This window comes from Armigeres subalbatus, chromosome 2, assembly GCF_024139115.2.
Source record: "Armigeres subalbatus isolate Guangzhou_Male chromosome 2, GZ_Asu_2, whole genome shotgun sequence".
NCBI lineage: Eukaryota > Metazoa > Arthropoda > Insecta > Diptera > Culicidae > Armigeres > Armigeres subalbatus.
In genome coordinates, this window is record NC_085140.1 from 150,878,614 (window position 1) to 150,895,668 (window position 17,055).

The 17,055-nt window shown below is 37.6% G+C and overlaps 1 protein-coding gene across 1 annotated transcript in view; it reads right to left on the minus strand.

The window, feature by feature from the left end:
* LOC134211019 (protein FAM13A) overlaps window positions 1-15,861 on the minus strand; it is an 85,591-nt gene extending 69,730 nt beyond the window's left edge. Inside the window, exon 1 of the mRNA XM_062687543.1 lies at window positions 15,529-15,861. The gene's annotated coding sequence lies outside the window, so the exon portion shown is untranslated. The remainder of the gene's footprint in view (window positions 1-15,528) is intronic.
* Between the last annotated feature and the right edge of the window lie 1,194 nt (window positions 15,862-17,055).

A 17,055-nucleotide genomic window follows, 5' to 3' on the forward strand; every position in this document is an offset into this window, starting at 1 on the left:
TTTTGGGTTTGGTTTGAGGGACAGAGATTCGTCTTGGTTAACGAGCTGCTAATGTAACAGATAGGAGAAAACAACTGATAGAAGTTCTTATTGGATGTTTGCAACGAGCTTTTTTGTTCATTTCTTTTCGACTTCCTATACATTACCATTTGTTTTGTAGCAAAGATTGTCGAAATGATTGTCCTCTACTTATCCTACATTGATCATCATTTTGATTAAAAGAGTAACTAACAACTACGAAATGCTCAATATTTGTTGTGAAAATCAATGCACATTTCACAGATTAATGTCAGGAAGTCCAGATTATTTTATATCTACAATTATTGCCATTCCAGAGAAAGCTTTCCTTTCAATTTTTAAATTACCAGCTGTCACTTAATATTTTGTCTCTGCGCGTCTGAAATGGCGCTGTAAAATAGTTTGTGATGTGGACAATCATAAAGTGCGTCTGGGAGGCTTTCGAAAAAAAGGGTTTACAATCCAGAAAATCCCAGGGTAAGTGTTGGAAACATAGATTTTGTTTAAAACAAATTTTGTTTAACATTTATACAATTGACAGTGTACATAAGACTACAAGTTAAGCTTATTCTAACGAAATCTGAGAGAACTCTGCCCAACATCGTTTTTGGTTCTTCTGTTTTTAGTACCCAGTTTCTGGGTGGTATACCCGAATTCAGCTGCTCATTTTGGGTGATTGATTCGTACGCAGTTAGTGCTAATTATCGGCAGTTAACTTTTCCTGGCGAAAACCTGCAACTAGTTGAGGTATATCGAGCCTTTTGTGTTTGTATGGCTTTTTTATGTCGAAAAGTAGCCCGTTGATACTTGCGAAGCATTGACATCATGAATTATTCCAAAATTAAACATTGTACACCATATTGAATGAATGGTGGGTATGCGTATTAAGCTTCTCTTCAATCCCCTGGTAGTCATAGCAGAATTGCCCGTTGGATAAGATATCCAAAAGTTAAAAAAAACGTTGCCAGCTTTCACAAAGCTATTAGTTTGGAATTGTTGGCTGATACTACTAGTTAACAAAATTTGGAGTTCAGTTTTCAAAAAACTTTGAAAAAAAAACACTGCGTCCTATGCTAAAAGATTTCTTTGTTGCTTTATTTGTGTGAGAAGAAGGGGAATGTGGAGTTTAAGTGAGTTACCATCTGCGAGTAATTATATCTCGCTTAACTTTTCAAAAGGACCTAAGTAACATTTTTTTTCATGGTATAATTTGAGTACTGCAATCAAAAGCTTTCATATTGGTCTGTTGATTGCGCTACTCAAATTAATTCACGAAAAAATGTTACTTAGGAGCTCTTGAAAAGTTAAGCAAGATCGATTTGATATGCAGAAGCTTGCTTCATAAGGGCCACATGATCGATTGAAAACTAAGTGCGTACTCTTGCCCCGCTCTACTCTATATGTGAAATTCGCAACGATTTCTCAATACCATAACTGTTGCGCAAATCGAGATTTTCCATATGGAACGTGGATGCGGCTCTGATCCTGTTCAACATGTTACCGGCTTCCTGCTGTATTACATTATGGTAAGTTCGTCCAAAAAGATGGTAGCACCGTTATCAAGGATAAATAATCAATAAATTGGTTGTAATTAGGTTCGAAACACATGCCTTTGGATGACCCTATGGTTTGGCGAGAGCCGAAAGGCCATTTAAAAAATATTATTTTTGCATGGTCAATATTGCAGGAGCATGAGCGCTAAAACTTAAGCAAAATATCAGTTACCAGATATGGTTGGATGGACCATATGGATGATTGATCCGCCAATTCTGCATTCTGATGTTTCTCTAATTTCACAAAAGAACAGCATGAATGAGAAAATTTACGATGAAGTTACAGAATGTTTAAGTTTCAGCATATTTTCCGAGCGCTAGAATGTATTTAATGAGTCAATCTGACTTGAATGATCTTGTAGGGGTTTTGAGTTTGTTCAAATTGCAATCCGATCTGTTTCCTTGTCAATTAAAAGGAAGGAACTTTCTGGATCATGTTGTTCGCATTGTACTCTACAAGGGAAAGTATCAAGATTTTGAAAGCTTCCTTTGTGAGAAAAATGGATTGGAGGTCTCGGAAAGCCGTACTTATTACTTCCAAAATAATGCTGCAGACTATTTAGTCAATTGTGTAGTTTTTTTGGACCTCAATGTTAAACAATTATTTTTTCAAATTAATAAATAAACAAATAAATACTTGAACAAGTATCAGAAAGCCTTCCATTCGAAGGGCTGCAATATGTCGCTAAAGATTGTAATTGCCGGTCTAGCCAACCGGGAGCACTTCCGAGACTCCCCGAATCAACTGCCTCAGGGTCGGCACACTCTCGGAAGTTTATCGCGGAGCAAGGAATCTTCGCACTCGAAATTAAGGAAAACCTACCAGCACTTTCAACGTTTTTAACAATTTTATTAGCTTCACTCCTTCCTCTCTTCCTTCGTCCCACTTTCTTACTAACTATTTAGCTAACCTTTACTGTTGGGGCCCCTTCTTCTTTCCAACCACCTCTTTCCTCTTCGCTGCGTCCTTCCTCGTCTTGACCGCAAGCTTCAGCCACGTCTGGCTACGTTCCGCGTCTTAGGTTGAGCCGAGGGATCGTCGGCGTATAGCTAATGATCCAGTTGCGCGTCCTAGGCTACCGATGTGTTGTCGGATCGGTCTTCGGCCAACAACGGTGCCGGAATCTACCCGGTGAGGGGGCACTAGGACGGCGCAGGGCTTCACGGGAAACTGGGCACAAACACGGCGTTGAAAAGCACGAAACAGCAACGAATCCACGGTAGAACAACGGGGTCCTGATATCCTTTTCTTATGGCTTTCAATATTATTTTCCGAAAAATAAACGATCTCCTTGACTTTACACTTCTTAACTCGTTCACGATTGCCGGGTAAGTGAACGAGCTATTACAAGATGTTCAGGCCCAAGGTTCATGACAATCATGGCCAAGCAACCCATCATGGCCGCTCCAACTCCATATCCTGCGGCTCCTGGTGGTGGGTTGAAGAAGCTTGGTGGGTGGTTGGTAGCAGTTAAGGTGGTTGCTCCTAATGACTATCTACTTGTATGCTAAGTGGGCCTACTGGGGGACAAAGCTTCGCTTCTCATACAAAAACTACCTGTCATACATTTTTTCGCATATTTACAAAGAAAAATCTCAATAATACACACGATTAACAAAACCAAACATTTTGTTAAGAAGGGAAAACCACACACTTACAAGATCCACTTCCTCCACAACGGTAAGAAGCACAACACAATAGCAACACGATAACAGGTTACATGTGTGTGGTCATTGGAAGTAGATTGATCGAAAAAATACAACCGGAAATCGAGCAGAATAACATTTCGAGAGGGGAGAAATGTTGATCATATAACGAAAAATAATAAATATTTTATTAAAAGTCGAATGAAACACATATTTACAAACTGACTAGAATCTCTATATTTCATTTTACATTTTCATATCCCAGTTACTCAGCCCGCATGTTGTTCATTGTTTGGTGGCTTCAAACTAGTGGAGATGGCGTTTGCATGCAAGTTTAAATCTGAGCTTAAATCCAAGAAAAACCAAATAGAAAACAATTACAACGTGCAAATCTGATGATAAATCATTAGATCAGATATGCTTATACTGTTTCGGGTATTGATTGACCTGAAGAAATGTTTATAAACTACATGACAATCCTTCGGAAAACTACATTTTCTTAAAATTAGTATTCATCAAGCTATATTTCAAAATTTGGACGTGTTAAAGCATATCTGAGGACAGATTCGGATTCAGCGAGTCATTTACTGGAGACATGTCAATTGGTCCTGAGGACCCGCAAAAGGTTAAATTTTGTTCCCCTGTGTAATCAATCAGTTAGTTTGCTTTCGGTTGTATATAGGGGAACTGTTCCGATCTCCATCTCACTGTACATATATCCATCTCATCGCTAAACAAAGAAATACGGCACCAAATTCGTTGCTTCTTTTTGTCAACATGCGTGCTCACTGCTGAAAAAAATCAAAAAAATAATAAAGATACCAAATTCCTTTCCATTGCTTTATTTTTGATGGGATTGAAATAGGAGCTATGGGATGAAGTGGCGAACCGTTCCCCTAGGTATTCAACTTTAAATAACAGTTTCTATCGAAAAAAAATAATGTTCCTGAACACGAAATCTAACCTATCAGTATTGCAATCTCACACGATCATATCGCTCATGAGCATGATTCTAGATCTAAAACTTTCCATTCATGTATTCTCCTCAAACTAGTTGAACCTACTTTGTTGATGAAATGTCAAATACTGAGCGGTTTTCTCCGCTAAACTATGGACTAGTTTTCATGCAATCAGGTTTGTTCTCTAGACAAATCATCAAAATCATACATCTATTTTAATGTTTGACACGTTTTCCTCCTAAAAATTGACAAATTTTACCTTACATGAACACTGTTTAAGACGAATTAAAAATTAAAAAAAAAAAATAAAAGGTGGTTTTGTAGTACCAGCAAAAGTGGAGATATGCACATTTTAATTTCTGGTATATATCACAATGATCATTTCGTTGACAGAAAAAGTGGTACATATACAGTTCCACCCACTAAAATCAGCTATTTTAAAAGAAAATTCGGCAAAATGAATGTTTTGCCAACATATTTTCACCCAGTTTCAAATTTCAAGTAGCTTTACTGCCGATTAGAATGATTTTATAAATCTACATGTACCACTTTTTCAACGATTTTCGGTTTCTGTTTCATTTTGTTCCCAATTATAGTGGCGCATATGCATTTTGTTCCACTAAACTTGAAATTTGTACTTCCTTATTTCTTACATGGTACAGTTGAGTTGCAGAGAATAGCAAATTTAAATTTATTTTTCGATGGTTTTGGGAAAACACGTCTTTTGAAACATTTACTCAATGTGACATGTACCACTTTCGCTGGCACCGGTTCAGTTAATGCAAAGAAAATTTGTCTTTGTTACTTCGATGTTTAAAAAAAGAAATGAGAAGAATGAGGAAGAAAAACTTTCCCCAAATCTATAAACTATAACAAACCATAGCAGACCGGCCGGTGTGCGTCACAAACATCATGCGTTTCGCTGTGGCTGAGAAGCCATCTGTCAACACAAAATTTCGCACCACTAGATTAGGGTAGCGCACATATGTCTAAAGTCAACCCCACCTGACGGGGGTGATGGCGTTGCGCTGTTCAATGCGCGTAAGTAAGTAGATATGAATCAAAACACGCAAAACACACGACCAGATGTAGAGGGCAGGTGCTGTGAAACCAAAGGCAAAAAGTTAAACCACGGTGTTTGGTTGAAATTGACGCGAGATAATTTGCTTGTTGGCCGTGTGGAACTAAAAATAAACATTGCGCCAATTTTTTTCATCGCCTTATTCATCGCTATGTGCATTTACGTGAGTAGAACGTCAGAATCCGGATTCCTTCTGTGTTGGTAAGCAGAGACGGAATGGTCATGAAAACAAGTTGCTGTATGTAGTAAAAATAATCCACATCACGCTGATGTCTGATATTGGAAGGGAATCAAGCAATCAGCATTACAACAGGTAAACAGGAGTCAGGCTGTCTGATAACTTCACCGCCATGCATCAGCTGTTTATCTGAGATTGCTAGACTTTGTTCCAGTTTATTTAATTGTCGTACAGACTAAAACTACAGCGAAATTTATTTTAAATTTTTAATATTTGAAAGCTTTGAAACATACGCACATACATACATAAGTGCTGCTATCTGTTTTTGGACTGACATTCAGTTTGATTTGAGACAATTTTCTACAACAAAGGTCAATTGGCACAACATCAAGCAAAGTCAAAACGTAGTTAATGTCAATTTGTGCGAACGATCTGGGACAATAGTCCATGATCTACATTCACGTGCAGTCCATCAATCATTTCACACGCTATAAAAACTATAAATCCAATCCAACACAAATACACCGTCCAGCTCTTTCAGAATGCACAAGACAAATTTGCCTCCTTGACGTAATTACGAACCAAAAAAGCAGAGAGACTGAAGATCATTCTGTCCCAAAATAGCAATGAATCAAATTTGACTTGCTTTCGTCGGACCGGCACCCCTTGAAAAGATATTGAACCGGCACGACCGGCACCGGTACATATGCAGTTATTTGTGAACGTCAATAACTACCCTCTCAAACACTTAAAAATCAATTGATCCAAACTGGATACTACAAATAGCGCACTAAAAAAATGTATCCGTCAAAGAGAGTGATCTCAGCTGTAGCCCCGTATGATGGAAGATAGCTCAATGCACAAAACCGCTTTCTCTTGCACGCTGCTGGGATTGCTTCCCCTAATGAGATTGTTGCTTTCCAGATTAATGAAGAGCACGTCTGCAGCCAACTTCCATAAATCAAACTGAAAGCATGAAAATATAAAATCTTATATATAAAAATGAAATGGTCTGTGTTCGTATCCGCATAACTCGAAAACGGCTGGATGGATTTTTTTCATTTCTTCAGCAGAAACATTCGTTATAGTTTCCGACGGGTTTATATGATATTTCCTCAGTCGAAAATCATTAGTAAAGTTGTTTAAATCGTGAAAAACTAAAATTAAGAATCGTATGAAAATTTCGCTTGGGCAGTGTACAACGCGCATTTTCGCCTACTATGCAGGACAACGTCTGCCGGGTCGACTAGTTTTCTATAGAAAAGTAGAAAGTTGCTACATTTCTTGAAAAATTGGAGTCGAAACAATTTTTTTTCTTCATACCTTTTCTTCGTTTATGGAAACTTACATGATTTAATTATCTTTTTTATTTGTATATGAGTATTTCTCTTCTTATTGCTTTTTTTTTGACATTTTAAGGCATTTTTTTGTGAAGAAAATTTATTATTTTATTTGAAAAGTTTGCTGCTATTTATTGCTGATTGGATATATCAATTTATGAAAACTAGTTGATTCGGCCATAACTCGTGATTTTCGCATAAGAAAATATTGCAAAAGCACGTCGGAAACTACAGGGGATAGACAAAATAAGTAGGATAGGCAAATTTTGGGTAAAATTTGCTGTGTTGTAACTATGCCTGAACTGGAAAATTATTGCAGTTTCACGGTATTCCAGTTTTTTCAGTGATAGGTTCAAAACTGTAAATTTAAGGTGGATATTAGGATAACTTGTGGTTAAAAATTGAATAATATTAGTAAACCTCCTTAGCCGTGCGGTAAGACGCGCGGCTACAAAGCAAGACCGTGCTGAGAGTGGCTGGGTTCTATTCCAGGTGTCGATCTAGGCAATTTTCGGATTGGAAATTATCTCGACTTCTCTGGGCATAAAAGTATCATCGTGTTAGCCTCATGATATACGAATGCAAAAATGGTAACCTGGCTTAGAAACCTCGCAGATGATAACTGTGAAAGTGATTAATGAACACTAAGCTGCGAGGCGGCTCTGTCCCAGTGTGGAGATGTAACGCCAATAAGAAGAAGAATAAGTAAACACATACGAAGTAGGAGTAGGACTAATTTGTCAAGAATGAAAAACCAATGGAATTGGTTCCTGGGATGCACCAAAACCCGTCATTCGAAGGCTCTTTTTACCTGTTTTTCGATCAGGAAGCGTAGTATGAATAAGAAATGGATCATTGACGGCTCTGACCGCTTCCAGGACCTACGGATTGCCTCAGAGGAACCTGTGGAACAGTACATTTTAGTTTTGATGCCAAAATCAGTCATTCGACGGCTCTTTTCTCATGGTTTCGAAGTCAACTATGAACATGAAATGGACTATTGACGACTCTGACCGCTTCCAGGGAATACGGATTGTCCCAAGTGTACCTGTGGAAGAGAACATTTCAGTTTTCGTGCCAGAACTAGTCATATGACTACTCTTTTTTCATGATTTTCGATCAGAATGCCAATGATGAACAAAAATTGAACCATCGACGACACGGACCGCATTTCAGGATCTTCAGATTGCCCCAGAGGAACCTGCACACTATTTTTTCGCTGGAAACCAGCAATATTTTGCTGATTTCTGTTGTGCTGTTCAACCAGCAATAAATTCAGCAATATATTTTGCTGTATTTAGAGCAATCAAGAGAGCAATGCATTTTGACAGAACTATTGCTGGTTTCCAGCAATTTTATCGCGACCAAAATTTTACTGGTTTTTCAGCAAAATCATAAGTTTGTGTTTGCCAATAGTTTTCATTAAAAATATGGTAAAAACATGAGCCCCCCACATTCAATAAGTCTTGAATAAATATGTATAGGCTGCAAACTGGATTACGAACTGCTGTTGTCATCTTCAAAACGCAAATTATCAATTTATTCCTCGATTCCACTTTCGCCTTGGCTTTCATCGTCTGTAGCAACATGGCAAATGAAATGAACGACTAAAAATATAAGTGTTTGACATATACATTGCTGGATGTTCAACAATGTCGAAGAATTGCTGGATTTTCAGCTAACAAAACCAACTTAGCGGAAGTTTCAGTAATAGGAAATTTACTGAAGCAATTCCAGCAATTCAGTTTGCTGGACGACGATAAATAAATTTGGTGTGTGTGGAAGAGGACTTTTCAGTTGTAGCACCAAAATCAGTCATCCGACGCCTTCGTAATTTTTGATCAGAAAGCGAATTATGAATCTAAAATGGACCATTGACGGCTTTGACCGCTTGCAGGAACTTCGAATAGCCTCAAGCTAACCTGTTGGAAAAAAGGATTGAAAGCGTAGGATTGCCAATCCGGAGATGGCGAGTTCGATTATCGGTTCGGTCCAGGATGTTTTCGGGTGGGAAACTTTCTCGACACCCTGAAACCATCGGACGATACCCAAAACATGAAACATAATCGACTTAGCGTGGCGAAGCAAAATCAATTTTTTGAACCACCCTAATCATTAGATTGCTGCTACCGGTGCCGGTATTTACATTCGCTCCGCAATCAGTTTGTTTAATAGTTTTTTTTTCGGACAAAAATAGCAGTTTATATAAAGTGTTTGCATCAAACAAATGACTGATTACAAAAAGTGAAAAAAGTGAAAAAAATGATCTGCATCCGACTAACATTTCTGACCGAATTTCTGGCTGCTCTTGTGCACTATCTGTGCAAAAATTTGTTTTTTTCAATGCCTTTTGAAAAGAAGTGAAGTGTAGTGATGATGCCACCAAATAGCGAAGGACTATTAAATTGGCACAAAACTGCTGATTTATGCAATAACGGGAGCCGAAGTACTGCACAACTCAGACTGTCTTAATCATTCTAAAACAAGCTAAAACTATAAGTCCTTCCGATCCAGCATGACGAAACATCTCGATGAAATGTTTCAGAAAATTTCCCATACGAATAGAAGTATCCGAAGTTTGAGTGTGTCCGAAATTTGATTATCCACGGTATTTTATTCCAGAACTTTGATTAACTATACCCTTTGTAGTTGCTAGTCGTGATTGACCAAAAAAAAACAACAAAGATGCACAACTCACCAATCGAATGGCTGTCTTGGGATTAGAAAACTATTCTCACTGTAGTGTGCATGCTTTGGAGTATCATTTATTCAAGACCAATAGCAATGCCGATCAAGTCCTCACAGTCAATTTAGGATAAGATAAGATAAAGTCAATAATGAAAAAAGATCATGTTTAAACTGCATAGTTCTCATTTTGAGATTCATCATCCCCTTTTCCTCATACTGGGTAATTGCTCTTTAAAAATAAAACACTTCCTTCTTCTTCTTCTTATTGGCATTACATCCCCACACTGGGACAGAGCCGCCTCGCAGCTTAGTGTTCATTGGGCACTTCCACAGTTATTAACTTCGAGGTTTCTAAGCCAAGTTACCATTTTTGCATTCGTATATCATGAGGCTAACACGATGATACTCTTATGCCCAGGGAAGTCGAGACAATTTCCAATCCGAAAATTCCCTAGACCGGCACCGGGAATCGAACCCAGCCACCCTCAGCATGGTGTTGCTTTGTAGTCGCGTGTCTTACCGCACGGCTAAGGAGGGCCCCGAAGACAGACACGAGACATGTAGCATGTAAATACTTTGTAAGCATGTAAATACTTCATAAACGCTTCCTTTCGCTTCCACAGCCACCTCTTCCTCCCGGCAAGGAGTTCATGAGTGATACGCTGGTGAATTTATGACGAAGCTACAAACGAATTTTCAAACGCACAATTCATGCCAACTAAATAATGAACTATCCTGAAGAATAATCCGAGTGGTCACCTACAAGAGGTAACCAATCGGGTAACTCAGCGTAGTGCGTAGTTTGGTTCTCTAGAATTTTGCTCTTGAAAATTAAGCTTTGTTATCTAGTCACCTTAACAACCTCGTGTATCTTGAGTCTCACTGTGTACATATATTTTGTTTTTACTACGACACTATAACCTTATGTTTATAGAGCCTAGGTCATTTAGAAATGGGGCATTTAATTTTAGAGATAGTGGCATTCCCAGTGGTTGGATATGCAAGTTTTTCACAGCGTTTCATAATTAGTAAACCATTCTTTTCGGTCTATTTCTTCTCACAGTTTGAAACTAACGTGGTTTCAAAATATTCACCACGCAGAAATAGAAACGAAAAATAATTTTGCACAGTCCTGCAAAATCCATCTGCGTCAAAAGCCGAATTTTACCCTTCATTCAGTCCCATGATGACCCATTTACGTTTGGCTTGATTTAGCCAGCTGCCATTGTAGCAATAAAGTGCTACAACGGTACTACAATAGTGGAGTCCAGTTTATCCCAAAAAATCTGAATCCATCAAATTGTCCTCAGTTCCATACAATAGAGTCATTTTGGGTGATTACTAACCAGAAACTGAAGATGAAGGGAGCAGTCACCACTGACATTGGCCGCATGGAGAGTTGGTGAAATTTCTTCGACAATTATTTGCAGAAATTCTAATAACTCTCCCAGTAGCTTCTCAAGAAAGCCCTTCGGAAACTCTAAGAACTAATACTTGGAAATTTTCCGAAATTTCCCACGGGAATTGCTTCAGAACTTCCTCAAGGAATTCTTTCCAAAATTCTTTCAGAATTTCCTTCGACAATTAGTCCGGATTTTTTAGCAACTCTTCCAGAAATTATTTAAGACCTTCGACGATTCATTCAGAATATCCTTTTATTATTATTTCGGGATTCTCTCCAGAAAATCATTTAGAAATTCTTTTAGGAATCCTTCGTAAATTTCATTTGAAAATTTCTTTGGTGATTCCTCCGACAAATCCTTGAAGATTTCCTATTTCATTCTTCATTAACTTTCTGGAAAAAAATTTCATCAAAATTTTCATAATAATTCCGCCAGGTATTGTGGAAGGAACTTCATATGGGTTTACTAAACGAATATCTGGGGAAATTTACAAAGGTCTATTTGAAAATTTCTTCTCTGGAGGAATGTTCAAAACAACTACTGGGCGAATTTTATAAATTGTTACAGCAGGAGTTCCCGAAAGAATTTCTGTAACATTTTTCGGCGAAATTTTAGAATTTCCAAGTGTACACCAGGAGGAATACAATTTTAGGAATACAAGTACATATGAGGAATACAAATTTACAAATTTAGAAAGAATTTCAAACGAATTTTTGAAAGAGTTTTCTAAAGAATTATTAAATGATTTACCAAATAAATTTCCAAAAACACCTATTAGAATTTTCACATAAATTCCTAGATTTCTGCAGGAATGTCTTCGGAAACTTCTTCAAAAACTGCTGCAAAAATTTCCTTCAAGAACACCTGAAGATTTCTTCGAGAATTCTTCCAAGAATGCCTTCGAGAGTTCCTTCAAAAATCCGGACAGTAGTAAAACAAACCCCTGTTTTGGATTTGGAATTCGGACTTCAAGCCGAAAAAATCCTAAAATATCGGGATTGCACTCGTTCCATTGAAAGTTCCTTCAATATTTCATCTAAGAATTCTTTTGGATACTCTTCCAAATTTTTAAGAGAAGTTTCTAGATTTATCTCCGAAATAATTTCCGGAGATTTTTTTCCGAAAATTCATTCAACTTATTTTTTTTGTTATTTTTATTTTATTTCTTCAAACATGATGGTGACTGATGATTTCGGCGAATCCATAATAATTTTTAAGTAACATCTTCTAACCGGTCCCTTAAAATTTCGTTTCGAAAGCATAATGAGATAGATTACACTCCATATTATTGGGAAATGAAATTATATCTTATAAAACTACAAAATAGTAGGAGAGGAGGTTCGGTTGTGGGCACTTTTTTATCTTTGGTCTATAACTTTGGCCCTAGTCGATCATATGCCGACATTTGTATACCAATGGAAAGCTAAACAAATAACCCTACTATTAGCAAAGAAAGTATATTAATTTCGACGATTTTGGAAATTTATTGACAATTTCATAAATTTGATATTTTTGGACATTTCAATTTTGTGGTTCGGTTGTGGGCACCCTTGAAAACTCGACAGAAAATAAAGAAGAAAGAATCAAAACCACCTAGGTTTAAAGAAAAGGAATTATTTGTTTATTCTAATAGCCAGAAGGCAGTAAAGATCAATCCACCTATCAGTGATTGCACCTTTCTCGTGCATTATGGAGGAAATTGAAAACAATCACATAAGAAAAGATTGCACTTTAGGTAAATGGACTTCATTTTTCCATTTATTTACGCTTATTGCTTTAAAAAAAAACCTGATTAATCTCCCTAGCGGTAATGGTGCCTTTCTCGTTCGTTATAAAAAAAAATATTTTGGCCATAAAATTTGATTCCATAGTCCGATATTCGTTGGGGGTCCCGTATCGTAGTTGGCTACACGTTCGCCTTACAAGCGGATGGTCATGGATTCGATTCCCAGCCCCTCCACCAAACCCTCGTCAGTCGCCAGATCCGCAGCCCATACGGTGGCGTTTTGGGGAACGCGCTTTACCGTCACGGTTGCCTGATGACGACTGACAACTTGTTCTTCTCGGAGGCATTCCTCCAACGTTACCCAGATAAATGGCAACCGAACCATGCAACGATCATTTGATACACGACATAGACAAACGGAAACAATGGGCTCACGGTGAGATGGACTGGCAACGACAACAATAAATGAGTAATGGAAAATTCTAAAAATAGAATCTGTGTGGATTCTGTACAGCAGAATACCACAGTAGACCTCGGCACAGTAGCGGTTAAGTAACACAGAGTGCCTATCAAATAAATAACGGAATAAAAAAAAGTCCGATATTCAACAGAAAGCAATAGGACAAAAGCAACTTGTTGCAAGCAAATCGGTCAACGCTTACTTCCAAAAAGTATGTGTACAATAACTAGACATGTCCAATAAATAAAAATAATAATTAAATTATTATTTCTATCAATTATGTCTGAATAATTTAAAATAAGTTAGGAGACAACTACAGCATCGATGATTGAGTTTTCATTAAAATGAGTGCGCCCACAGCCCAACTTTGCAGCCTTTTTGGAACGTGAAGAAAAAAATTTCGCTCTCAAATTTTGATGGCAATCGCTATTGATCCTCAAAATAGATTAAATGTACTGTATACTGTACACTCGTTTTTTTTAATTTGTCTGAACTATTTCATTTGAATATTTCAGAAGCCTTTCCAAATCAAGATGGTTTAGTATTCAATTCCGGACACCTTAGAATAAAAGTAAACAGATTTTAGGCTGCCAATGTTAAATTATTATTTCTATCAATTATGTAAAGAGTAAAAGCAAACAGATTTTAGGCTTCCAATGTGAAATCATTACAATAATCGTATTGTAATGACCTCACATTAAGCACCTTATGCAATTTTGGTGCTGTTCTGAAAATGAGATAAAATTTAACAGAAAAAAATTATTCAATCGATAGTTACGATAATAGAACTACCACCATCGAGAACTCGACTGAAAGATCTTCGTTTACGCTTTTAGATGGAACAATTTATTTATTGAAATATGTTTATCTGTTTAAGCCTTCAAAGCCGAAAAATTTAGTTGAGTGCTCGTTATATAAATCTAAACGGAAATTCACTCAAACTTGAACAGAAGATCGTTCGAATGAAAAAAAATAGGTGTGATACGGAAAAATTGATTTAAGAATACTTTTGATAATAGAACCAGAGCTTGAAATATTCATCTTCATGAAGCAACTTCGGTCCGAATTTTGACAAACATCGCATGAATATTCAAAACATAGAATGACATAGTCAGACGACTACTCCACGAACTCATTCATTCTACTGTCACTGAATGTGTTTACTATGTGCAGAAAAAAACATAATTATCATTGTTTATGTTAATGTTTACCGCTAAGAGTGCCTCGCGGATGAAAATCGGATTCAGTTCTGTGTGATAAATCACTTTACTCATTTGAAACGTGTTCAGATTTCAGATAATTCATCAATTTGTAAAATGTGCATAAATATTAAATGACTAATATTCAACTGAATATTGACTGTCCAGAGCCGACTATGAATGTGTCGGAAGTGAACTGACAAATGAAGAAAAATGGACTTCACTAAAAATTTTCGATTATTTTACACTCTGATAGAACAAAACCTCCCAAAGCCGTTTTTCCTCATATCAAAATAGTAAGAAAAAGTAAGAACTCATAAGGACGCTGCAGATCTTACTCTTGAGTGAAAACAGGTGCCAGTACTTCGACAACCGATATGATTATGACATGGCGAACGTATTGCAGAGGGGTTAACTACTTTCGAACTTAACGAAAAATTCCCTCAGATATTTCAACAACTCTTTTATTATTTGAGGACAATGAGGCCTGGTACCTATATAATTTAATTTTCAAGCTGTTTTTAAATAATATTCTACGACAAAGAATAAGTAACGATTTTGAAATAGTTTCGTATATTTTTTATTTCCCGGGATCTCGGGAAGTTGATCCCCGGGAAAATTAGAAGCTCTAGTCCTAAGAAATTCTTAGAGAAATTTAAGAATATCGGAAATTCCGTTAGGAGTTCCATTGGAACTTTTGTTAGGAATTGTAACGAAATTCCTGAAATTTTGTCCTACAGAGTTTCAAAAAGAAATTAAGAAGAAAATTTAGGAGGAATTTATTTTCTGATGGTATCATAATTTTTAGAATAGTTTTTCGTAGCAATTTCTGGAATTATTCTTGAAATTTTCTCTCAGAATCCTGGAAGTATTTCCTAAAGAATTATTTAAGATATTTACGAAAAATGTCCTGAAGTTAGTTCTCAATGAATTCTTGAAAATATCTGAAGAATTCTGGACAGAAGTAAAATCAAGGAAACCAAGTAAAACTGCGAAAAAGAACGCCGAAGTTGCACAATAAAAACATTTTAATTTTAAAACGTTTATTGCAAATAGTCAGATGAAGTTTTTATTTTTTTGGGGGCGTTTGAAGGATTACTGGTTTCAGCTGCTTTCAATTTTACAATGATTGAATTATTAGCTAAGAATGTGAGGTGGTATGTATTACCTAACCAGCGAGTTTTATACAGATTTCCTATTTTCTGTGTAATAACGCAAAGAAATGAAGATATTCACGCATATAGGATATATAAAATAAAATATCAATTAAACTTACCACACAAGCTGTAACTGTTTCCCAAACGTTTTTAGCAAATGCTTCAATTTTGGGTGGAATTTTCGCAAACTGCTCCGCGAAGCTCACGTTGTCGACGCTGTCGCTGTCGATCGGTTCCTTGTTTCGTGCTGCTGTTGTAGTTGTTTCTGCTATCGGCGGGTACAACAACAGTGAAGAAGAAACCGCTTCCGAATGCTGTCGCCGGTGCCGCTGAAGTTGTTCTCTAGCACCGCTCCACTTTAGGAGGCTTGTCGAAGCTTTCGGTTGAGCGACGATCGCAACGTAGCTGGACGCCGGTCGATGAATGGTGTTAACACAATTTTCGATACGCGATGCGGTTCACCTTCACCCGATGGAATATTAACCGGTCGTGAATAGTGATAATATATTGACTGCTTCAACTATTTGCTGGTTACTTTTTTTCGGTCGACCACAAAAACAATCAAAGGGAGAACACGTTGGAATTATGGGTACTGATGGTAAGATGCGAACGCACAAGCTTACGCACCGCACAAATATATTTGGTGCTGTACCCGGCTGGAAAAGGAAACTTGTTTTCCTTTTTTTTCTGCTAGATCTTAACGCTGATGACGCGATTTTTAGATGACGATTTGCACACCGGTTAGAGTGGATGTATTCAGTAAATTTCGTGACGGCGAAGAATCGTCCGTAGTTGGTTACGAAATCTATGCGCGATGATAGCACCTAAACACAACTTCTTTTTGGACTCCAAGATCTCAATTCTTTTCTCCAACGATGACAACAAGAATAATAAACCCCACACGCTACCACGCGTACATACACTGTTGCTGATGATGGTACACCGACAAAACAATTTGCAATTAATTCATCGAAGTGGCATATCTCTGTCTCTGCACATTTTTACGACCTGTTCGCAAATGATCTACGGCTGTTTGAGGAAGTGTGTTGACACGAGGCGGTAGTTTAGCATGGAAACCGCCTAGTTAGCCCCAGGTTTGAAGTTTTCTTCTGGGGTTGCTCACTGTTCTAGATCTTTACGAAACCCAAAGCCGTACTACAATCTTACGTGCGGTCTACTAAGCTCGACACCTTGAACCGTCTACTTTCCCACTGCAACTAACTTAGCCTGTTGACAAACGAGCGCGGCTACTATATCACTTTGTGTGGCGCTACTCTCCTTCACTGCACTGATCACTACGTGAATCCTGTATCTCCTTGCTCTTCTCCTTTTTTTTCGTATGCGACAAGTGTGCGTCCAAGCTTTAGCACTCTAATCTGACACGCTAATTCGAATCAAACAACCTGTCCATACCACCGGCTACGGTTACAATCAAACACTTATTACGCAGTAGGACACACAAATCGAACTGTTTTAGTGACAGTCGGAAAAGACTCGGTCTTTTCCTCTGCCACCTAGAACTTGGCGGGTCACCGCTATTACTCACAGCTCACTGTAGTGGGTGGCGATGGGTGAATCCGTTCAATGATTGCTGCCAAGATTCACAGCTGCTCACTCGATTGATTTTTCGCTCCGGCTCTCATGAC